This window comes from Marmota monax, unplaced genomic scaffold (genome assembly GCF_021218885.2).
Source record: "Marmota monax isolate L192 unplaced genomic scaffold, Marmota_monax_Labrador192_F-V1.1 WCK01_AAM20220418_F8-fsc00128, whole genome shotgun sequence".
NCBI classification, from domain to species: Eukaryota; Metazoa; Chordata; class Mammalia; order Rodentia; family Sciuridae; genus Marmota; species Marmota monax.
The window spans coordinates 2,474,572-2,499,652 of record NW_026693452.1 but is presented as its reverse complement, the minus strand read 5'-3'; the positions used below and the strand labels follow the sequence as shown (position 1 = coordinate 2,499,652).

General features: G+C 34.7%; 1 protein-coding gene across 3 annotated transcripts in view; it reads left to right on the top strand.

The window, feature by feature from the left end:
* The window catches only part of Arhgap24 (Rho GTPase activating protein 24), a 747,975-nt gene that overhangs the window by 331,869 nt on the left and 391,025 nt on the right, over positions 1-25,081 (top strand). The gene's annotated exons all lie outside the window — the stretch shown is intronic.

Genomic DNA, 25,081 nt, shown 5'->3' with positions numbered 1-25,081 from the left:
GTCTTAATTTTCAGTTTCTCCAAACTATTTTGGCTTTAGGTTGATCATTAAGGAAAACAGAAACATTTCAATAGCTAGTGTTTTATGGACTTGCAGCTTATTTATGTTTTATTAAATCATTAATATTAGTATCTCAGTGATCTTTGTTTTAAATACAAAATAGCAACAGCATTGAGTTACTTTTGTGTTCTCATAAAACACTTATTCAAGTAAATGAAATTGTAACAACATTGCTTATACATGCTAAAAGGTACGAGTCCTGGGACTTCTTCCCTAGGCTTCTTATTTCAAAGTTCATTTATTTTTCCAAGTCTGTTATTTCAGTGATGAATTCCCAGGGCTGTTTTTGTACTTAGCATCTATTAACTGTACAATCCAAGTATTGCAGGGCTCCTCATACAGTCTATATAGTAAAATTGAAGGTCAGATAATACGAGTAATATAAAATGATAAAATATAAAAATACAACTATTCATCAAGTTATAATAGCAACTAAGTCATTCATGGTGATCATAGAGATAATGGATGCCATTGTTCTCTAGAATTAAGTTTTAAATCATAATTTGAAATAAACTGTGATTAAAAAGTGTAGAAGTAAGTAGTGGCACATTTCATTGTTTACTGTTACGTCTCTTTGTGAATGATAGTGTTTCACTCAGGGTCCTGGGATGAAAATAGAATTCACCCTACATAGCTCAAAGGAAGAGAGTTAAGGTACAGATACCTTGTCAGGGCAGAGGAGGCAAAGAATGATCCTAGGAGAGTGAGAAATATGGATGGCAAATGGAGAATAATTAACACAAATAACTCACACTGAGGATTGTTTCATCAACTTCTGAATATGATCTCTGTCTCTGGCTGTAATTATGTCTCTGTCTATGTAATTCTCTTTAGTTAAGGAAAGTAAGGTTGGTATTATAAAACCACTATTTTTTCCACCATTTGACCTTGCAGAATTTAGCTTCACCATGTAAGACAAATATAACATTTAATATCAACTATAATAAGCTTTGTGATCTTTGAAAGAAGGAAATATAAGAGCTGTGGTCATACCATGAAGGTTTGAGCATCAGTTAGCATTTGATAACAATCATTCCAGTCAACTTTGTGTTTTCCACACATATCCTGCAATTTCATGACCTTGCTGCATGAAAACTGTGCTATGACTGTTCAGATCCTGTTGCTGCTAGGAAGCTGCAACAAATCCTTGGTGTAGAATGCTATTTTTACATTGTCCGTGGCTTTTTGTCAGTGATGGAAAACTTCTGAGTGTCTGAGTTCATTCCATTCACTGATCAGTGGCAGCTCTCAATAGGCAAAAGCCAATTCTGTTGACGAACTGTGCTGACTTGGGAGAGGAAATCTCTCTACTAAGACTATGTGGTGACACCAGAACAAAGTCACCTTCAAGAAAGGCTGTGTTTTGCTTTCAATGTATACAAAGTTATCAAAGCCTAAATAAAATGTTCTTGAAGACACTGAGATAAAATATATATTAGACGTATTTAGTGGAGAGTTGAAAAATGCAAGTGACTATTCTATGTGCAGTTTTGTAGAATTAATTAAAATCTCCATACAGATGTCAAGTACCATCTTGAAATTGGGATGCTTTTATCCTTTTTTATTGTTATGTTTTAAAACATTTCTAGTTTTAAAGCTACTAAATTGCTCTGGTGAAAATGCATCCAATATTTTCCCTAATGTTTTTCTTTATTTTTACTTTTGACCTTAAATTTGCATTATTCTATAAGTTAAGTTATAATCTTAATAGTCTATTTGATATCCATTCATCCATGGAAGTCAGAACAAAAATAGTCTCTAAAATTAATGCTTTCATGTTTCACACCTTTAGAAATGGAGATTTTAGAGCTTAATTAACTTTATAGGATAATAATTCTGCATGATTTATGGTATAAAGAGAGAAATATTCCTCTTAATAACTTGTATTTTGAGAACTGTTTATATCATCTGATATACATCTCTCAGCCTCTGTCTTGGTTGTCAAATACAAAAGTTTTTAAAAGATGGTATTGGCAGTATTTGTTTTGCTGTGGACATAACTCATTAAAAACTCTTAGAAACATTTTAACTGATTTAAGTTTTTTTTTCCCTAAGGGGCTAGATAACTCCAGAAACATTATAACTTTGATTAAGACACTTGCCCCCGTACAACACGGAGCTTGACTGAATCAAGTCTCAGTGATAAAGGGTTGAGAAATGTGTATGTCCTATATGAAGAAATGAGTGAGGAGGATGATCTTATGCAGATAGAACTCTTCAAGGGATGTTTGTGAAGCAGTTAACTCTAGAATGAAGGTTAGAGCAGGAGAGATGTCCCCCTAAACATAAGATTGAAAACATTATAAAAAGGTAAATTTTGGATAACTTTGAAAAGACACCAGAGAAAAGAAAAAAGGTAAGGATTTTTTTAGTGTCTTCTATTAATTTGGAATTTGATATACCTGTTAGATCTAAGTTTTACCATAATGGGCAAGAGTTGTAGGGTTGTAGTAACATCTTTAACAATGCAGAGGTGACCATGTTGGAATTCTCCTACAGGTCTGTTTGCTAGATGACCACATCACCTCTAGTCGCCTTCCCTAGCAGAAGGGTTGTGGTTAGGGATAATAGAAGGAGTCCATGTGGTGACAGATTTACCTAGTGACACTAGAGACTGTTGGCCTATTATTTTGCAGAGGATGCAACTGGAGAACATTAAGCAGGATGGAGATATGTGTGGGTCAGAAGAAGGATGGTAAGGGAAAATGGTAAAGAGTCTTAGAAGCTAGGATCTGCTGAATGAAATAGAGTGTAGCAATTGTCCCCTATATTGTCCTAATTCTTACCAATTCATAAGATTATTTATAGAAAGCCTCCAGTTGCCAATTTCAGAGACATGCTCCATCAGCAGGCCCATTCCTTGTGCTTCTGTAACCTAATAAAAGTCAATAGCAGTGGACTAAAAGCAGTCATTGAAGGTGAGTACACATGGGTGTTCGCTCACCCTCTAATCCAAAACACAACTGGCAGAGATCTTCTGGGTTTCTATTGACCATATTTATAAGTCAAAGAAAATAACCTCCTAAAGCTGTTTATTTAATTAAATGGGCCTGAATGTCTCCCAAGGCAAAGAGTTAAAGCATGTGGAACACATATAGCAATTCAAACTCCAAATATATCATTTCCTTAAGTTAAGTTGCAAAAATAGTTATAAAATACCTCAAGCTTAGATACTGATAGATTTTTCTATTGCCATTTAGAGGCACAAAATGTAGTACTTGAATGCATCCATTCATTTATTTATAGCTTTTAATAGATCGTAAATAAATTAAACCTTTTTTTGTAAAAGAGAAGGAACTATAAAAGTGCTGAAGTAAAAATGGTCGTCGTACTCCAAATTATTCCTCATTATTCCAAGCCAGACACAAAGTATACAAATATATTAAAAGCACAGATTGAATTCAATAAATATATCACTGTTCACTGATGCAAAAATCAAATATGTATAGTGTCAGCTTTTCATCACTGTGACCAAAATACCTGAGAAAATACACTTAGAGGAGGACAGATTTATTTTGGCTCATGGTGTCTGAGATTTTAGTTCATGAATACCTGACTTCATTGATTTTGGGGCTTGTGGTGTGGCAACATATTATGGTGGGAAGGGGTGGTGGGCCAAAGCTGCTCACTTTGTGGTGGCCAGAAAGCAAAGAGAGAAGGGGTGGAAGGGGCCTTGTCCCAATATCCCCTTCAAGAGCACAGCTCCAGTGACCTCGTTTCCTTTCCTTAGGTCCTACCTCCTAGAGGTTCCACCACCTCCAGATCATGACAAGGCTAGAGACTAAGCCTTTACCCCTTTGGAGTCATTTGATATCCACACTGTAACATATGGTAAATATTTAAGAATGTAGAAATTGGCCTTTGCCATGTTATTAGCAGCACACAAATTGAATGAAAATTAGGAAGGATTCAGGTGAGAATTAGAGACAGAAATGAGTCCCCCCTCACCTAATTTGTTAATTGTGGTGATAGTTAAAACAAAGGGACCCATAAAAATCTCCGAAGAAGGGATGTGATTTGGTTATGGTGAATGATCACATGCAAAGCAAAAATATTGTCATATCTGAGTTGTATAACCCCTCTTGCTGTCTAACAAATCCTGCACAAGCGATTTTCCCTGAGTTTGCACAAAGTTTGTATCACACAATTTTATTATATGTGTGTCTGTTTATGAATATGTCTCCATCTCCCTCATGTAGTTTTAAAAAACAAAGTCTATGTGTTAATGCTTTATGTGTTCTGTTCTCTATTTTCTTGGAAGAGTGAAGTTAATAGTCCATGCTGCCCCCATTTTTAACATTTTCAGACTGTCCTTGGTTTCCAGCCTATATAACCTTGGTGCTGGGTTTCGTGCACTACATACTCTTTCAGTCTCTCTCTCATTGACAGATCCCAGCCTGTCCTAAACGCTGACTGCTCAGCCAACTCTTCCCTGCATGCTTCCATTGCTTGCTTCCTGAATGTTGAAGACGGGTGAGGGCTCTATTTTAGTCTCCCCAGTTGGTGATGGCCTGTGTCTCATGATACTTAGGACAGGTGTGCCATGCATCTCCTGTGGTCAGCTTCCACTCATGCTCCATTCATTCATTCAACAACTTTGACAAGAGTATTTGTGGACTGCTTTATATGTATCAGGCATTGTTTCCTTGAAATTCTGCCACCACATCCTTTACTCCAACACATACAAAAAGAGATGGTCATTACTTTCAGAGGGCTTAGGATCTACTCAGGTGACTAGAGACCACTAAAAGAATCAAATAAAATAAAATTCTATTTTTGGCAAGTGCCACAGAAGAGAGGTATGTGGTGCTGTGAACACATACAACTTTATCCAAGCAGACAACAAAAACTTTCCTGAGAAAGTTACCTTTTCAGCTGTGTTTTCCTTTGAGTTATTTGGATAACCTTAAATGATTTTATTTCCAGATGGCGTGTGCCTCATTTGGGGTATGATTGCCATTTCCTGATGACCATAGTACCCAGCATTCTTACCTCTAGTTGGATGGGATTTCAATATTTCCATCCCTACACAAACATAAGGGTAAACCAGACAATGTAGTGCATTTTATTATTGTTTAACACTCCAGCAAGAGAATTAGAACACATATACTTATCAAGTACAGGTGATACATGGTATACTTTTGGTATACTTGATGGATACTTTTTCTTAAAGGTTAGATATCACTAAAATATATTGGAGTAGTGATTAAAAGGTGCTATTTTAACCCTCTTTACCGCTTATTTTTGTTTTCAGCTCTGTTTTAAAGAGTGAATGCTTTTGTATAACTCATTCAAACTCTAATTGATAAATCTGCAGAATTATAATAAGTGGCTGTTTGAGTGATTTAACTGGTAAACAAAAGATGTGGGGACTTTTGATAAGGCAGGAAATTATGCATTCATAATTGCCAAAAATTATAGCTGCTTTGTTAAATAAGTGCAGTTGTCCTTTGGTACTTTCTGCAACTACAAAAATCCAGGGATGCTCAAGTTTCTTATATAAAACTGTGTAGTATTGTCACATAACCTGTGCATATCCTGCCATATACTTGAAATTATTTATTCCATATAATAGCTAAAACAATGTGAATGTTGTGTATATGATTGCTAATGCCACTTTTTGTTTATAAAATAATGACAAGAAATCAAAAGTCTGTACATGTTCAAAACAGAAACAATTACATACCAAATATTTTTGATGCAGAGTTGGTTGAATCCATGCATGCAGAACCCGCAAATACAGAGAGCCTCCCGTAACAGCAGCCATAAAAACCAATATTTCTTTATACTACATACATTTCACAAAATTAAATTCACTAAAGTTCTTAAAGAATGATGAAGAAGAATGAAGAAAGATTGCCTTTTAATAAAACTGTCAGTGATAAATGACCACTATGCAACTAAGGTGATTTGAAGGATAATGCTTTTTGGTAACATAAAAAAAAGTACATGTGCCCCCACTGCATATGCACACTTATATGTATGTGAATATTTATAAATATGTAGTAATAAAAATATATCTTAACATTTCAGGTCATATGTAATTTTGTGTAGTTCTTCCTCAAAAATCCATATTCAAAGTCACAAGAATTTGTTGCATCTCTGCTATGAACAAAATGGGAGAACTTGGTATTCCAAGCTAGGACTTAGAATAGTAAGAAAGGTCTTCATTGTTTTTCCCAATTTAATCAAGCAAAAATTAATCCAGGGAAGGAAATATAACACTGCATTAGATGCTCTATATCAACCAGTATTTTATTTTTTTCAGTCTCCTAACCATTCACGGTTCAATCAATGAAACTGCACCTATTGAGCAACTACTTTATGTTCAATTCTGGGTTATACATGACAAGATTATAAAACTCAATCCTTGACCTTGAAAATTTTCCCAGCTGGTTGGTAAGATAAAGCTCAGACCTAAGACAATTAGAAAAAAAAAAAAAAGATCAATTATTGATGCAAGGTCTCCCTTCTGCGCCCAGCCATTTACACTTCAATATTTTTTTCTTTTCTTTTTTGATTATTGACTCTGGTCCCAGGTAGAAGGTCTTTATTTTAAGCACTAGAAAAACAGGTGTTCAGTATGAAAGGATGTGAGGAAAAAAAAACAGTTCAACCAGAGACAAGAGAGTCCTATAGGGAAAACATAATGTTTTTCTTGCTAATTTTGGAAGTATAAGCTAGAGTGTGTGTGTGTGTGTGTGTATGTGTGTGTGTGTGTGTGTGTGTAGACGTGTACATATATATGAACCAGCATATCACTGAGGGAAAATATTATAATTATTGAAGTTTTGTTCCTACAGACTAATCATGCTTTGAAAATTGGGAGGCTTATACATTGTCATTATAATGTACAAAAAGAAAGCCCATTTTTTTGGTGGATAAGTCACTTAATAAACTCCAAACATTTTATTTGTGTTTGGTATCTGAGTACCCTCAACCCCCTGACTTTTGATGGAAGGGTACTTTTTTAAAGGTGTATATGCATACAAAGCTTGAAAGATGGTTTGATGATTTAGGGAAGATAATATCTGGGAATCGAATTTAGAAATCTAAGCAAAATCTGATTATTCATACCACCTTGGAAGAAAAGCAATTCATGTTTCACTTTGGTAATTACTAAGGGGATATGCAGAGCCGACTGTCATTCTCAGAAGTTTCTTCTTCAAGGACTTTGAGGTATAAAATGAGTTAGGAAACAGGTAATTTAATGCTGAGACCTAAAATATTTATTCAATAGTTTTATTTTCAGGGGTCAAGAAAAGAAGTAGAACATTTCTATCTTTTGTGTAAATAAACCTATCTCTGAAAGGCAATTGGAGGAACAATGTATTTTGAGTGCACTGCAGTTCTATGTTGATTACTTTTACTAGTTTGGCTTTCATTGTGTTAAATCATGATAGTGTCCTTTTTGCAGGTCAAATCTATTTGATGACAGCAATTTGATAGGGTACAGCCTAATCAGGAGGCTGTTCCAGGAAACAATTATACTTATGGAATGTGATGACCGCTAGGTGACCATCTTTAAGACAGAAGATGATCAGTAAAGCCCTATCCATTGAGTCTATCTCCCCTTAGTAGAAATGTATCTTGATGCATTTATTGACTTGTAATTGAATTACTGGCCTAAAAATATTTTGAACTCTTTTACCATGACTTGTTAACTTTAGCAAACACTCCTACCAGGAAACAGTAAACCTAGCTGAACTCTGTAGGGTTTTGTTTTGTTGGTGCTAAGGATGGAACCCAGTGCACTGGGTACATGCTCAACCGCTGAACTACATCCCCATCCTCCTCATTGAAATCTACGAATTTGTTATAGCTTTGTGATTTTTTATATTTGAAAGTGTAGATAACATAACTGGAAGTCTTTTGTAGCATGATACCAGTATATAAATGTAGGTTCTAATTCAGTTATTGAAATAAATTCCACAATTAATGCTTTGTTCTGCTTGAGGGGAAGCAGGAATTGAACCCCTGGGCACTTAACCACTGAGTCATATCTCCAGCCCTTTTTATTTTTTATGTCAAGAAAGAGTCTCAATAAGTTGCTTAGAGTCTAAGTTCCTGAGGTTTTTGATCCTCCTGCCTCAGCCTCCTGAACCACTAGGATCATAGGAATGTGCTACTGCACCTGGCACAATTAATGTTTTATATAAGTTATCAGTAGTTTCTGGGCCTATAATAGAAAGTTGATATTGAATGATAAAGTACCAGTATTATACTTATTGGCACTATAATGTACTTTACATTATTAATGGCCTTTGGATCTAAATGGCTTATGCCAATATTTCTGCTTCCACTTTTCCCACATTACAGCTAATGATATTTAACCTGTATGATCATTGAATTTGTGAATAATATATCCCAATAATTTATATATCCCAATAATCATTGGGATATATAAGTGGTAAATATATAATAAAATATTATTATTTTAAAATATGGGTTTACTTACAAAATGAGTCCCTGAATATAGAACTTGGCACAATCTGAAAGATCTGAAGCAGAGACATTTATTTTATCTATATAGCAATGCTATATCCACACAACAGTATTTTTGTTAAGAATGAAGATAAAATGTTTTCCTGTATGTTCCATTTTACAAATATAAGAATTTTTTTTCTTCTTTCCAAGTCTTCACTAGAAAAATAGCAGAAAACATAATAAAATGTAAGAAAAAGTAAAAAAAAAAAACTCACAATTTAATTGTACTCCTACAAAACCATTTTATAGTCTTATTTAAATCTACCATGGTACTTATTTAAAATAATTTTAATATAAATAAACTTATTATCTTAGTTAACATGGAAATATTGTTTGATAAAATAAAGAGCCATGATCTATAAAATAAATCAGAAAGAATCATACTAAAACATATAATGAGAAGAAAGTGTTTGAAATTCTATTATTGTTAAATGCAAACTTAATTTGTAACTTTTGCTCTTTAGGCTTTGCTAGTTGATTGCCACCCAACAGACACTAGACAGTTTCACTAAATTTAAGTTGATTCAGTGAAAAGAAAATAGAAAAAAAAATCTTTGCTACTTTTAAGTTTGAAATATTTTTCTACTCTTTTCATTGTGAAGATTCAAAATATACTGTGTTCCAAAAGGAGTCATTTAATTAAGCTTATGATATGGAAAATAATGTTACTATGACTATCACGAATTTTCGTGTGTTATTCAACTCACCATATTTTTAAAATTAATATGCATCAAAACAATTTGGTGTTTAGGAGAATTTCTTCTAAAGAGTACAAATTTGTGATAACTCCTTGACATGCTCACATATTGGCATTTATAAATAAACACCAATAAAAATTTTAAAATCTAATGTAATGGTTTTCAAACAACAGAGGACAAGAAAGAATACTCAGAGGCCAATTTAAATATCTTTAATAATTTAGTGTTACCAACCTTTCTGCACATCTACCAAGAATATTATTTGGCTAATTTTTTTCTCAGGAATCAGCAAGACAGAACTCTTGCCTATAAGATGAACATCTTGATGCTGTGATCAGCATATTTAACTGCTTACCCTTGATGCTGATGCTGATGATGTGGATAATGATTTAGTTGTTGTAGGTTCCAAGAAGGATGAAGTAAGAATGAGCTCTGCAGGTTAAAGTTGAATTGAGGGGATAAATTTGGATGACTGCTTCATGTGGCGGGAGTCATGGATCATAAGACATTGGGAGGCTACTTTGGCCACCTTGAAATGAGGCTAAGTTTGAACGTCATGTAATATGCAGTTGCACTACATTAAATTAATATTTGAGAATAACTATTCTGGCATTAGCACTAAGAAGTGTGTCATTTGAAACTTTGAAACTGGGTGAAGGGAATGAAGTCATCATTTTGGTATAAAGGAAACAGGTAGCAGTGAGAGGAGAAAAATGGTGGTCAGGTGGAAGGAATGGTGAGGACGGAATAAAGGAATGTGTTGGTTGTGGGCACAGGAAGAATATCATCAACTGTTGGCATAGCTGGGAAATTGAATGTGGGTTATTTAGCATCCTGTTAATGATGAAACAACTAAAAACTGATTTTATAATATTACAAGATTCCAAGAGTTTTCTGAACCTCAAAGCAAATCTTAATTGTGTTTATTCTAAGTTTGATGGTATGATTATTTTTTAAACTAAGCAGAAATTGCTATGTTGTATTAGAAAACATTACCATACTTTACAGTTGATTCATCTGAGTGTTACATTTCATAACCCCAGACTGGCAAACAGAATTTTTTTAAACATTCCTTAAAATGTTTCATTTTTTGTTTTACTCTAAGGTTGTAATTTAAGTTGGGCTGGTAGTTGAACTTTTGCAAATGGCCCTTCATTTAATACCTCCATGTAATATTTATATTGTTGAAATCCTAAAGCAACTCTATGGAAAGTAAGTACTATTACAATATTCACTTAAAGTGCTTACTTATATACTTATTTAAATTGTTATAAAATGTGTAAGTCGAATTAATAGACCAGTTAGAGTATTCCCTCAATGGTCTATTAATTTGACTTACACATTTTATAACAATTTAAATTTTGATATATAAAGTGCTTTCTCTTTGCTCTGTTGTTTCTTTATTCATTCCTTTGGTTTTTTCTTTCTTTCTTTTTTTAATCCTAGAAAGTGTAAGGCAGTGGTCTATACAAGGCTTAACCATGAAGCAGTGTAGTTCTATAAGAAAAAAAAAACCTTCAGAATCAAGAGTCAAAAGATGTGCTTTTGCATCCCTTCTCAGATACTTGTTAGGCTTATGCCTTTAGCAAGCCAATTTAGCCTCGTGGATTCTCTCTTGAGTGGAGTTCTCAGCTCTACTTTTAAAGGGTTTTTGTCAGATGCATTTGGAATGTATGAGAAACTACCTGTGTGTATGATTATTATTTTAACAAGGCAACTTCTCAGACAGATTAAAATATGCTGGATTCTAATTGTTATTGTCATAGCTCCCCATCTTTCATCTTTCTTAGACAATTCTATTGCCATTTAAAAACACCTTTGCTTTTGTTCAGCATTTTATTTTTCCTCAGTCCAAGAAAGCTGAGCTTGGGGTTTACATGAGTAATTTCCTAGCATCTACGGGAGGCCTACCTGAGCTTAACAGGTGACTACAGATATTGACATCTAGAGCGAGTGAACACACATTAGTCATAGTATAATGAAATTCTTAGGACTTATATCTTTCTACTTTCCCAACGAAAATGACACAGTGCTCTATAGTTTCTTTGTTTATAAGGCAAACATGAATTTGTCACTTTCACTGAGGATTTTCTCTTCATAAAGACCAAGCACATGAGCCTTATTCTCCTCTCCCCCCACTGAATTGAGAATATCAAGTGTGCTGCAGCTTGGCTATGCTTTGTTTGCTGGCTTCTGCAAAGAACAGGCAAAAGCCAGCTCTGAACTCCTTGACCTGTTTCCAAGCTGCTGAAGGGAACAGAGAAAAGTCAATAAGGCAAAAATTTCATACGGAAGGATCTTCTGAGTCTAAGAATGTTAAAAGTAAAAACTCAAAATGAAATATATGAAAATAAATAAATAAGCATACATCAGTGATACATTGAGAACATGAGGCTATGTATAACATGGATGTGTATGTGTGTGTATCTCTATATCTATTTATCTATAATATGCATGCATATACATATAGATAGATGAAAATCCTGATATCAGATTTTGTCCTAAAGAATAAATAGTTGATAACTATGTTTACCTTTTCTTATAGATCCTTTGAATGCACTAGACTATTCTACACAAGAGTTCATTTTGTGTGTGTGTGTGTATATATATATATATATATATATATATATATATATATATATATATATATTTTGCTTGGAACAACCACTTATTTGTAGTAGGACTGTACCTACTTTCTCCATCTGTAAAGTGCTAACAATAATGGCATATACTTCATGGAGTTATTGTGAACATTAAATGAGTATGCACACACACATACACAGACAGCATTTGCAGTCATCCCTCAATATCCATGAGGGATTTATTCCAGAATCCCCCATGGATACCAAAATCTGTGGATGATCAAGTCTCTTATGCAGAATGGCATCGTACATTGCTAACCCACACCACAGCAAAGAGTAAACCTACTAATTAGAGTTCAATATTTTAGATGGGGCTTTTGAACATTTGACTAAAGAAACACAGATATCAAGTGTATAGTTCATGAGTTTAGACAAGTGCCTCTACAATATGTAACTCATATCTCATCAAGATAGAAGACATTTCCATCATCAAAGAAAATTTTCCTTGTGCCCCTTTTTACAGTCAATATCCACCCTCAAAAGCAGCCACTTCTTCATTCCTATCACTGTAGACTAGTTTTGCCTATTCTAGACTTCATGTGAATGGAATTGGTTAGTGGATGTTTTGAATCTGGTTTCTTTTACTCTTTATATGATATTCATCAATGTCTCTCTCTCTCTCTCTCTCTCTCTCTGTCTCTCTCTCTCTCTCTCGATATATATATATATATATATATATATATATATATATATATATATATATATATCCCTCAATGGTCTATTAATTTGACTTACACATTTTATAACTATCAAATACACACACACACACACACACACACACACACACACAGAGAAACATTCTGCTAAGTGAAATAAGTAAATCCCAGAAAATGAAGGGCCGTATGTTCTCTTTGATATGTGGATGCTAACCCACAACAAGGGAATGTCAGGGGAGGGGAAGAATAGAAGTCCATTGGATTAGACAGAGGGGAATGAAAGGGAAGGAAGGGCGAGGGGAAAAGGAAGGGCAGTAGAATTAATTGGACATAACTTTCCTATCCTTGCATTTGCACACATGACCAGGGTAACTCTGAGTCATGTACAAGAAGAAGATCCTAATTAGAATAAGTTATATTCCATGTATATATAATTTGCCAAAATACATTCTACTGTCATGTATATCTAAAAAGAACAAATAATAAAGTATATATATACTGATACATATAGATATGTAGTTTCTTTTTAATTGCTGGGGAGTAGTCCACTGCCTACTTAGACCATAATTTGTCTATTTAACTGTTGTTAGATGTATTAGTCAGCTTTTCTTCACTGTGTCCCAAATACTTGACAAAACTAACTTAGAAATGGAAACATTTATTTTGGCTCATTGTTTCAAAGGTTTTTGTCTACAGTTAGCTGGCTCCATGGCTCTGAGGTGAGACAGAATATCATGGCAGAAGGGTGTGGTAGAGGGAAGCTGCTCCACTCATGGCAGAATGGAAGGAGAAAGAGAGAGAATGGCCAGAGACAAACAAAACCCTCTGGAGGCATTCCTCCAGTAACCTACTCCCTACTACTAGATCCCACATCCAAGTAGCCTTTCCAGCTACCAATTCATCAAATGGATTAATCCATTTATGATGTCACAGTCCTCATTATTCGATCATTGCTTAAACACCCCACCTCTGAACTTTGCTGAACTGGGGATCATGCTTTCAATACACATTTCAGTGGGTTTCATTTTTTTTTTCTGTTTGAAGCTAATATAAATAAATAAAACCAAGTAATATCAACATTTCCATACAAATTTTCTTGTGAGCTTATGGATTCCATTTTTCTTAAGCATCTAAGAATTACTAAGTCATAAGTAGGAACATATTTAACTTTATACAAAATTGCTAAAAATTGTATCAAAGTGATTGTACCATGTATACTTCTGCCAGAATGTATAAAAATTCTAGTTGTTCCATATTCTCACCAACATTTTGTGTTGTGAGTATTTTTAACTATAGCCATTCAAATGTGTGTGAAATGGCATCTCAAAGTGGTTTCAATATGCATTTATTTGATATCTAATGATGTTGGGACTTTTACCATGAGATCATTGGACTTTTGTATACCTCCTATTCTGAAGTACCTATTCAAATCTTCCTATTTTCCAAATTGAGATTTTTGTCTTTTATTTTCTTGAGTTGTAGGAGTTCTTTGTATCTTATTCATATAAATCTTTTGTAGATATGGTTTTCAAAAAATTTTTTTAGATGTTGATGGACCTCTATTTTATTCATTTATTTATATATGGTTCTGGGAATTGGACCCAGGGTCTCACACATGCTAGGCAAGTTCTCTTACCACTGAGCCACAACTCCAGCCCCTGCAGATTTGCTTTATAAGTGTTTTCTGACAGTCTCTGACTTGCCTAATCATTTTCTTAATGATGTCTTTCAAAGAGAAGGAACTTTTAACAAAGTATTTATTATAATTTTCATGTTATTACTTTGCTTATCCTTTCTAAAAACATTCACTTTCCCAGATTATGAATTTATTCCTCTGTGTTTTCTTAGAAGAGGTTTAATTTTCAAATTTAGGTTTTAGATCTCTCTTAAATTAATTTTTGTGTGTGATACAAGGTAAGGAAAACTCTGTGTGTTTTAAACATATATTTTTTTATCATTTTGAAGGAAAAATTTCAGAAATATTTTCAGTGTTTTTTTTCACAATAAAAGAATATTTTGCATAACACATTATTGAAACCAACTCAAACTTGGTTGAGCAAAAGAAGATTTATTTATTCACTTTTCTGAGAAGAATAACATGTATCTTAGAAGATCCAAGAAAGTTACACAGGGATCAGAACTTCAGGGGCCAGAACTTGGATCCATATTCCAAGGCTCTCTCTATTCTTCTCCCATACCTGCCTCTGTCTACACTGCTTCAGTCTGTAGACAGCTTTGCTCTGTAGGGCAGGGAAGATGTATGCTGTCAATCTTGATGTATATCTTCCCCCATCTTTCTATAACCATCAAAAGGGAAGGGTTACAGGGCCCTTCTTAAGTCACATGCTCATTCCCTGGGCCAGTCACTTCTACTGTTGAGCTCAGGTCATGTGAATAATCAAGTCCAGGTCTATTACTACAGCAGTGGTATAGTGGTACCATCTATAACAATATGGCATGCGGGAGAAGGGGACATTTGTGATGTCCCAAAGCTCTGGACATCACAAATAATACATGTGCCACCAAACTACCTAATTTTTTAAAATGTTGTTTTTAATATATAGGATTTTCACTGAACTCTGTTCATTAATTGTATTCATGTGTAAAGGCAATTTTTTTTGTCACCTAAAGCTAAAGTGTGAATTAATTATTTTAAAGCACTAAAACTATGTTCAATAAGGGGATCTCAGCAAAGGCCACAGTTTAACTCATCAAAGTCCACCATAATGTGAATAATGCTGAATAAAGTAGAACAGCAGTCAGATTCTTTTTTTTCCCACTTTGACATCATCTCCCTACCATCTTCAAATTCTAATGAAAAAGTTGTATTGTCAGTACCTCAATATAATAAACAACTGGGAGAGTAACTGTGGTTCAGTGATTAGGACAAGATTTATATACTTAGGGAGAGTAGTAATTTTCCTGGGCTTATAAAGCAACCCTGATGCTGTTCAACCCACAGGATTAATTGACAAAGAAGAAGCAGTCCTTATTGGAAATCATTAATTGCCTCAGGGCTTTCATTTGAAGGAGAGAACCTGAAAGTTCATTCTAGACAAATGACTATCTCAAAGTTACCCACTTGTATTTTCTTTTAACTGTGGTCAAATAAAATCTGGTCCCACACACAGGCTTGAAATGATAATGTAATCGACAACATTTGATTTTCTTAGTTGGACTCTCTGAATGTAGCAGATATTGAAAGTAGTGCTTCATAAAAGCTTTTATCTAAGCTTAAAAATATGACCATCAGGGGACAGAGATGGAGGGGTTATATCAATGATAGACGCAAAGGCCGTTTGCCGATTATGAGAAGAGGACCCAGCTGAGGTGGTTTTCCCCAGTTGGGCATGACCATCTCAGCATCCCACAGACTTTGCCTTTCTTCTCTCCATTCTCCCCACAATGTGCTAAAGCTTTTCTTTATTGTTCTCCTGCTATCTCTTCCTTTGGGTAGCATAATTCATTACTTTTCAAATTTGGGAGTGGAAACCCTCCTTTGTTTGAAACAACTTTTCAAAAATGATTGTTCTGGGTGAGAGCGGAGAGGGCCATACAAGCGCTTAAAACATGAGATGTTTAGAAAATCAGGTTTCTGATATGATTTCAAAGAGTCTAATCTTAAATTAAATTAAATAACATAGAATAAGGAATATCCAATTCCTATTTCCTTTTATTTGCTTCCAGTTTTTCTTTGTTTTCCTGTGGCCCTACAGCATGCAATGATATTTGGCATCTTCAAGCTTTCATGAAATGATTAGTTCTTGCCATGAAAAGATATTGGCTTTCTCTTCTGTTATCATTTCAAATGGCATTCCTTTTGAGGAATACCTGAGTTTTGATTTGACATTTAAGGGAGATCTTTAGTTCTTGGTTTGTTTACAGAACTGAAATAACCAAGTCTTCCTTTCCTTTCCATGTGTGATTGATTGACTGATTCTGCCTAGAGTGTCATAGTGAGAGGGCATCAGGGGTGTGAGCACCAGGGCGATTAACTGATGATGTCTTCCATGACCCTGAAGAGCAACAGTACAATTGACAAAATCTGCCAATTCTTTATTAATCCTATCAATGTCAAGTCTTTGTTTTAATTTGATTTTGTTCTACTCAATTTATCAGCATTGGAAATTACAATAGCTGTTCTTTTCACTTATGCTTCAGATAGTGATGTGGTGATTGGAAACACTTTGAAGTATATGTTAAAATACCTTCTTCAAAACCTCTTTCAAAAGGAACAGATTCTCTCTACAAATATGAGGCATTACCTATACAACAAAAACATAGCAAATACTTAAGATTGGTTTCTTTTTGTATGGTTGGTCCCATTAAGTCATTTTGATTTCTTACTAAATGAATGTGGAAATATTGAAGTCTACAATATGAAATATAGATTGAATGAATTAAAAAATGCAGGGGTAGCATGCTGGCAAAGGTAGGCAGGGATCATACTGGGTATTCTAGACCATGACAAATAATTCAGATTTAACTCTTATATAAAGGAGTAATCATTGGAGATCTTTAAGCATTGTAGTACCATGACCTGATTTGCTTTATAAAATGAGTTCTGCTATTGTGGAAAAAATGTATAATATTATTGTGGTAAAAATGGATTCAGAGAGAAAGTAGAATAGTATCAGTAAAGGAAAGAGATGTGTTGAGTCTGTATTTGTATGATTTTTTTTTCCAGAATATTCATTAAACTGTAAAGCTATAATGAGTGTGTGTGTGTACATGTGCACTTGCACTAGTGTGAGTGGGGGAGAGAGATACATGATTTTGTTCAAGTTTTAACCATATACCCACATTATATTGACTTTCTTTTCTAAAAACAAAAAAAAAAAATTCTTGAGGTTAGATATTGTAAAGAAAAGAGATTTATTTAGCTCATGGTGATGTAGGCTGAAAGTCCAAGATCTGGTGGCCCCATTGGTTTGGCCTCAGGTGAGAACTTTGTAGTAAACGACATAACATTGGTGGGAGCAGAAGAGAGCACAAGACATTACAATCCAAGGAGATTCAGGAGCCAGGTTTGAATTTTTTACAACCACTTGCTCTTGTAGGAATTTCAAGGTCTCTGGAGACGTTTGTGAATTTTTTCCATAGATGACATTCCTAATGGTCTAATTACCTCCCACTAGGACTTACCTCTTAAAGGTTTTACTACCTCCTAACACCACCACACTGGAGACCAAGTTTCTAGCACATGAAACTTTGAGTGACACAATCAAAGCAAATTCAAATCAAAGCATACAGAATTTAATATCTGACTCAGGAGAGAACATAGAGGTATAGACTTTCATGATGGAAATATTTTTCCCTTACTCTCACCTATTCTGTCTCCACCTCCACTTTCATCGTTCATTTGCATTTCTCTCATTCATACTTGTTCTGCCTTGTTGCATGGTCCTGCTACACTTTTGCTTTCATCCTTCCATAAGCTAGGAGATTATATTGACAAATTTACTCTACTTATTCTTGGCTTCCCCACACCTGAGAAGCTGAGTATTAAGGGTGGCTTTATTGGGACTTGGAAAATGGATAGAAACTTGAAGGCAACAGTTAGTCTTGTCATATTTGGTAAGAAAAAAGTGGCATTAAGCTCAATGTTGAACTATTACCATTAGGAAGGAAAGTGAGGGTACTAAAAGTGGAGGCACCTGCAACTTGGAATCATCATCGAAGGCCAGTACTTGAGGGAGAATTGTTCAAGTAATTTACTAGGAAGCTCTCAGAAGAATGGAAATGAGGGAATTAGCATAGGACAGGGAAATAAAGTTAAGTGTAAACCAGCTTTGGCCTAATCTAGTGGAATAACTCTGGAGCACAAATTGTAGCACAGATTTAGTCTTTCATAATTCAAGGATCCTGACTACCTTTTGTACCCCTTTTCCAGTTAGCCCTTGGCTAAGGATTTTGGAAGAAGTAGGTGACAGAGAATTTCCCAAAAGACTCCCCTTTAGTGAAGTCAGTGTCCAAGAAAAATAGTCTAGGCTGTGAGTCCTGATCAGTTAACATACACACCTTCTGGTTATTCTGCTTAGGAGTCTATAGACTGGGTGGCTTAACTAATAAAAACTTATTTATTTCTTTATTTTCTTTTCTTATTTTTTGTATTTTTTTGTTCTTTTTAGTTATACGTGACAGTAGAATTTATTTTGACATATCATACATACATAGAGTATAACTTCCCATTCTTGTGATTGTACATGATGTGGAGTTATGCTGATTGTGTATTCACATATGAACATAGGAAAGCTATGTTTGATTCTACTATTTTTCCCATTTCCATCACCCTACACTTCCCCCCATTTTCCCTTGTCCAATCCAAGTGAACCTCCACACTTCCCTCCCCACTGCCTATTGTGAATCAGCATCTGTATATCAGAGAGAATATTTGGCCTTTGGTTTTCTGGGATTGGCTTACTTCACTTAGCATGATAGATTCCAGTGCCATCCATTTACTAGAAAATGCCATAATTTCTTTTTCTTTTTTGCAATGTTTTTTTTTATTTAAATACGACAGCAGAATATATTACAATTCTTATAACCCATATAGAGCACAATTTTTCATATTTCTTTGTATACATAGTATATTCACACCAATTCATGTCTTCATACCTATACTTTGGATAATAATGATCATCACATTCCACCATCATTAGTAACCCCATGCCTCCTCCCTTCCCCTCAACCCCTCTGCCCTATCTAGAGTTAGTCTATTCCTCCCATGTTCTCACTCCCTATCTCACTATGAATCAGCCTCCTTATATCAAAGAAAACATTCAGAAAATGCCATAATTTCAATCCTCTTTTTGGCTGAGTAATATTCCATTGTGTATATATACCACATAGGGCACCTATGTGGGTTCCATAGCTTAGCTATTGTGAATTGAGCTGCTATGAATATTGATGTGGCTGTGTCACTATAGTATGCTGATTTTAAGTCCTTTGTGTATAAACTAAGGAGTGGGATACCTGGGTCAAAAGGTGATTCCATTCCAAGTTTTCTGAGGAATCACCATACTTCTGGAAACAAATTTTTAACAGTTCTGGAGGCTGAAGTCCAAAGTCAAAGTTCTGGCCGGGAACATTTCATTCTGAAGCCTCTTCTCTTGGTTGGTACAGGTGGTCACTAACTCACTATGTGCTTGAAAGTCCTCTTATTTTCACAGACACAGAGAAAGAGTAAGCAAATTCTTGTATCTCTTCTTTTAAGGGCATTAATCTCATCAGATCAGGGCTCCACCCTCATGACTTCTAATGCTAATTTCCTCCCCAAAGTTTCACTTCAAAATGTCATTACATTGGAGATTAGGATTTCAACTAATAAATTGGGGGTGGGGACAAAATCATCCAGTCCATAGTATCAGGAAAGAGTTCCACATAGGGCACCAACTTCTGCCTTAGATAGTGAGGGTTAGGAGGTGAGGGTGGGGGCATCCAGGGACAATTCAGATGAAGTTAGAAAATGTAGAGAGGTTTGGTAGGATTCACCATTCACATTCAACATCCATAGCTGAGCTGAAGTAGAGGAATGGCTGTTGTATGTCAAGCATGGAGTGACTCAGATGAGAAAAATACTACTAGTGTTACTTTATCCTGAAATTATTTCAATATTTAGAATACTAAAAGAATTTGATGTTCTAAATTTGATGTACCATTACAGTTGTTGGAGAAATGTTTTAGGAAAGAATAAAAATAACCCTTAATTTTACAGATTGACTATATTACTAGCACAAGCAGCTTGCTTAATGAACACTGTGTGGTGAAGTTGTTTTATGTTCTTTGCTTCATGAAAGAATATCAGGATCTGTAGACATATACTTACATGCTTTCCAGTGCCATGGCACTTAATATTTTAAAGATGAGAAAAAATATCAGCAAATATTTTGCCTTTAAGGATTTTGTTCTCTAGGGAGAACACACACAATGCATGTAGACCCACACCTACCATATACCTGCATGTATAGGCACATATATGTGCATGCACGTGCTGTCTTATTCTTTGTGTTCATAATGTGAATCCTTCTAGATAGAAAAGATATATACTAGCATTTAGGAATACAGCCAATAGAATGTTTGAAAACCATCATGTTAGCAACAGCTAGAAAACAAAGCGTTTATTTGTTTAATAAGAAAGAGAATTCAGAAGAATATTGACTGTAGTTTAACAGTGCATACAGAGGAATCATATCTTACAAAGAAGTTTGATTCTAATGGATTCTAATGCTGTCACAGAAAGTGACTATAGGATGTGATCCAAATTACTCCAGTCCTATAAATCTCTCATAAATCGCAATATTCTACCAATATTGCTTGTTTTTGTTTTCTTCCCCAGCAAAAAACAGATTACTGTTCTTACATTGAACAACTTGAGTAATTGGTGTTGAGGAGCCATGAGGCATGAAATCATGTGCACCCAAACTCTAAGGCTACATTTGCACAGTGAGATGTTCATCCTTCCAGATGCCAGGGAATTGACACTGATAGAGGTCTGCAGATGCACTTCTTCCATTTGGCACTACTGTGGGGGCATACATTCATTGAGTGGCTTGGAGTCATCGAAGTGTAGTTGCTTTTGCTAGTTCAGTTGCTCTCTTTCTTCTCTTCTGCTCTAGTTCCCTCTTTCTTTCTTAATCTCTTGTGTTTGCTGACCATGTGTAGTTGAATCTATATAAATTTAAATGTTTTGCAACTCTTTGGTGTCAGGCATTTTATTTATATTCATCTGACCTATAATATTCAGCAATATTCTTTGTTGAAATGAAGTGTGTGCCTTTTGAGGTGAGAAGATTCTGTTAGGAGCATATATTTTATTTTGATTGTATATGCAATGCTGTTGCATTTCTAGTCTCTGGTTGCAAAAAAAAAAAAAAAAAAAAAAAAAAGAACCATATGAGTAGATGCAGGAACCGGTTTCCACCATTCAAAAATAATTCAAAGCTACAAGCCCATCAAATGATGGGAACTTTCTAAGCCATGGTATGTTATAATAGCCCAAATTAAGGCTTTTTATTCAGAGTGATATGACCACACAAATTAATTCCTCAATTTAATTTTTGTTTCATTTTGGAGTAGCCACTCATTTACATCTTTATTATATTGTCACTGTTATGTTCATTTGGTAATGAAGAAGATAATTCTGTTTTGTAATCTCATCTACTACTCAGCTTCCATGCCCTGACTACAGTGAGAGGATTTTCCTGGTATAGATTCAGTTGAATCATTCTCTGAGATTTTAAGTGAATAAATGGTACTTGTTTTAGTGCTAAACCAAATTGAGTATGTACATTTACTAACAAGGCTAAAAACGCCTACAAGTTTGAATAATATTATTATTTTTTTGTAAAGGACAATTTCAGGTTTATCCAAGTCTGATAATTTTAATATTGTATTTAAGAACACTTAATATGCTAACTGAAATCTATGTCAGAGGGGAAAAAAACATTTCTTAAAGTACACAGTTTTCTTTAAGGCATTTAATAATATTAGAAAGAAACCTCAAAAATTTCCTTTTAGGAATTCTATTATGGTTGTTATCTAGTTTCATGTGTTGATTGAGTAGATGTGTACTGAGTACACTATTAAAAGCTCTGGTGATACTATAGTGTGAAAAACCATGTCCTTGACCTTGTGAAGCTTATGGTCTTCTGATGGGGTGATAGACAAAAAATAAAAAATTTGAAAATACAAAATAAACAGGTAAAGAACTTGAAATTTAGGGAAGTGTGAGGAAAACAGAGGATACAATTCAGGACAGAAAATAATGAGAGATGAACTAATTCACAGAGTGACTAATGAAGGCCTACTGAAGAAGGTAGATTTTAGGCTGAGACTTTAATGGAAAGGGGTAGACCATTCAAAGAGCCCAAGATAGTGGTTTATGGCTAGAGATCAGCAAATATCAGGCATCAAAGCTTAAGGAAGCTTGGGTCTCTCCAGAACCGAAAACAGTCTGGTGTGGTTAAGCATGTATGTGTGTGTGGAGTAGAGGAGCAGGAAGGAGGTGGTATAAAATTAGGTTAGAGAAGTAAACAGGCTACAGATGATTCAGAGCCTTTCAGACTCTGGATTTTGAAATAAGTACAATGGGAAAGCAATAAAAATTTTAAATGTAGAGAGTCATTATCTCATCTGAATTTTTAAAACCTTATTTTGGCTGCTCTTTGAAGAAGGAAATATGTGTGAGCTTGTACCTGTATGTTTGTGTTTGTGGTTAAGTACAGAAATAGAGAGACCACTTGAAAGTATATCAGAATTGTCTCCTTAAAAAATTAAATGGTGCCATAGGGTGGCAATGGAGATGAAGCCAAGTGAAGAGATTTGTGACATTTTGGAGGTACTGTATTTTGGATATATAGTTGTGATATTCAAGGTAAGGGAACATCAAGATTCAACTTATCACTTTTTTTTTTTTTTTTTGCAACTGGCAGTATCATAGTCTCATTTCCTAAGATCAAGATTGGTAGATCTTGTTTCAGAAGGAGATCGTGTTTGCTTTTGGACTGGCATTATACCTATTGTAAAATTGATTATTTCATCAAACATAGATTGAAATTCACCATACACCAGACAAATATGGGGGATACGTGGTGTTCCTACAGTTGTGGGATTTCAGAGATGATAGATTTCAGAGTGCTAGAAGAGACCATGAAGTTATAAGTGATCTAGTTCATTATCCTTATTTTAAAGATGAAGGGTAGAATTTGAAGCATTTAATTTCTCCAGAAATATCATGAATCCTCTATAAAAAATCATGGTTATTTTTGTAAAAGTTACATTTATTCACCCAGAGCTAGTTGTGGCATTATTTTTCTTTAGGGATGTGATGAATCTATTTTCATTTGTTTTAATGAATCATTATAATTAGCATTATTAAAATACTTTCTGATGTATTATAAAGTCATGAAAATACAAGTAGCTTAGCCAGGATTTCAATGAGTAATGCTTTATTGGCTCCAGCCAGATTTATTAATAACAGAAACATGCAAAATCATAAACCATATTCTAATGTACACACATTTTCTTCACTATGGCATTAATAGTAGACAAAAGGGAAATTGGCCATTTGTGTTTCTATATGATTGATAGTAAGTTGCTAATTACTTTGAATTATTTTTGAGTGAACTTTTTAAACCTAATATAAAGCATGAAATTGAGAGGAAAGGGAAAAAAAGAGGCCTCCAAAAGTTTGTTTTTCTGTAATGCATACTAGATGTACGTGTATAAAGATGTGTGGGTGTGTGTATGTGTGTATATATTAAAATATTTGTTTTATGGTCCTATTTAATTTTATAAATAATGATGTTTGGTCAAGAATAAGTAGTGAGTAAATGCATTGTACAGATTTTAATAATTTAAATACCAGGAGAAGAAAAAAGAAGATTATTTAGGGTGGTCTAAATAAGCAAGCTTATTATCTAAATTATATTACACCATTTATTGTTCATTTAGAGCAGAGTTTTCTTGGCTCTTTATACTAGGTCAAGTACTGTGAAAGAAAAGAGATGAAAGTTCTTGCCCTAAGGGCATAACAAACTTAAAACATCAGGCATGATCCAATCTGCAGACATACCAGCACACACACGAGGAGAGGCTGTTTCCTGCAGTCAGTGGTTACTGCCATGGGAATGCCCCATATAGCAGAGAATTTCATGATATTTTGTAGAAATAGGGGGGTGTTAATTAGAAGAGCATTTCAGTATAAAAAAGGACAAAAGTAGATATCAATAAGACAGATAACAGTCCAGTGTCCTACTTGAAGTTTAAAAGGAGTTCAGAGAACAGACGATTTTGAAAGCAAGGAAGGAGATAGATTGGAATGTGTGTCAAAGGAGGAGGCAAAGCTACTGAGAAGATGGGTGAAATTATCAAAATAAAAAGTAATTAAACCAAAGTTCTGCCTCATTGCTGAATCTGGAATGGCATGATTACATTAAAAAACGCTTTGACCAATATCAGAAGGTTTAACCTGCCCCTTCAAGGAAAAAACATTAATAACCAAGGGCTGACGACAAAATGCATGAAGTTTATCACCAAGATTGTGAACACACAAATTGGTTAAAAAAATGGTAAAAATAAATACCCGTCAAAAAGGTAGCTTGTCTCCTGGAATCCATCAGAAATAATGAAATAGGGGTTTTGTTTGTGAATATTTCCAAACAGCAATATTCTGTTTTATTAGTTTACTGTATCATTGTATCCTTGTCAGAGACACAAGGGTGAGCTGGGCACAAGGGTCCACAGCTGTAATCCCGGCATTTCAGGAGAATGAGTCAGAAGGATTGAAAGTTGGATGCCAACCTGGGCAACTTACTGAGAACTTGTTTCCAAATAAAAAGGGCTGGGTATATAGTTCAGTGGTAGAGCATTCTTAGATTCAATCTCCATTACCAGGACAAAAAAGAAGATGACCTAAGAGAGAAAGTGCATGTCTCACTTCCTGAATAAATTTTTTAAAAATAAACCTTCACAAGAATTTGGAGGAAGCCTTTGAGGCAGGAAAATCTGTCTTAATTCCTAACCACACATCCCTGGG